Here is a 1,570-nt window from a genome sequence, read left to right on the forward strand (position 1 = left end):
AACCCACAATTACAATGCTATTTATATACTTAGCTTTGATCTTTGATGATTTATAGAAGTCTGTCAGAATATACATTTCCTATTGGAATTTTTGATTTATCCTTCATGTTTATTTCATCGTGTATAACAGTATGGTTTTTTTTGCAGAAGGCTCTAGATATTCTAATATTCCTGGTGAGACATGTCCTCCACAGTGACTGGGAATGACTGGGCCACTTTTGACTTGGGGGCCTGAGTTTCCCAATGGTATCGGGTTGGCTTGTCTGTCTTGTTGATCTGCATTCATTGGTCCAATGTTGGCCTTTGCCACACCTTTTACATATACCTGAAGGCTGAGTCCTCCTATTCTTACAATTCCCAGAGGAGACACTATTCCTAGGAATTCATTGTCTACAGTCCCTTCTCAGATGTCCTATTCTACCACAATTAAAACATTTGGCATTTTTGATGTCTCCTCATAGCTTTGGAAATTGCTTCTCCTATCCAAGATTCAGTATTATAGTCAAATGTCTTAATGTTCATTGCATGCAGGATCCATTCATTCACTGGTGCTGATCTAACCTTTAAAGGCCCAAATATCTTTTTGCATTCTAAGTTGGCATTTTCAAAAGCCAGAGATTTAATAAGTACTCATCTAGCATCTGGGTCTGTTACTCCTATTTGTACAGCCTTTGTAAAGAGTCACTAAAAGGTTCTCTCTGGCCCTGTTTAACCCTGGTATATGATTCAATTTGTTTTCCTAGTTCTTGAATTCTGTTCTAAGCATTTAAGCCTGCTTTGTGGCATGGGGACAAGATTTGTTCATCGTAAAGAACTTGAGCCTGTGGGTCAGCATAAGTGCCCTCATGAAGAATTTGATCTTGGAATGTCTCAAGTCCTTTTGCTTTACCCTGTTTTTCTAAAATTTCAGCCTCTTCTCTGAAATAGCATTAAACATCAGTTGAGACCTGTCATTTAGGACTGCTGGAGCTAACTGAAGTCAGTCGTGTGGCAAAGCTTTAATGCTAGAAGCCCATGTCGTTACCATCTCCTTAACAAATGCAGAATGCAAGCCGTAAATTACAATTCCTTGCTTAATTTCTTTTAGATCATTCATTCCTATAGGTATCCATCTACTTTCTTTGGATCCTTTTGGTCCTTTAGAACTTGATGCTTTGTCAGAGTAGATTACAGGGTAGAAAGCTAAAACCCTGGGTGAGTCATCTCTGACAGCTACTGGTGATGTTGAATCCTGTCTTTGTACCTTCTTTCCCTGCTCATCAGCTCCAATAATTTCCTCAATCATTTCAAATCTCTTTACTACTGTCTTTTGTAAATCCCAAATCTCCTTGCCTGTATATATTTCTAGTGATTTCACTGAGGCACCTAGCTTCTGGTCTTCATTCTGCACATGTGATTCCAAGGGCTGAAGTTTCTTCTTTAAAGATAACACCTCCTCCTTGGACACTATTTGGATAGTGTGCAGATTTCTGTCCTGGAGAGATACTCTGTCTGCTAACCTATCATAAATTTTTAACAAATTTTGATTGTCAAATTCAACAGTATGAATTCTTTCAGATAATTTCTCAGT

This window comes from Microtus ochrogaster, linkage group LG1 (genome assembly GCF_000317375.1).
Source record: "Microtus ochrogaster isolate Prairie Vole_2 linkage group LG1, MicOch1.0, whole genome shotgun sequence".
Classification (NCBI taxonomy): domain Eukaryota; kingdom Metazoa; phylum Chordata; class Mammalia; order Rodentia; family Cricetidae; genus Microtus; species Microtus ochrogaster.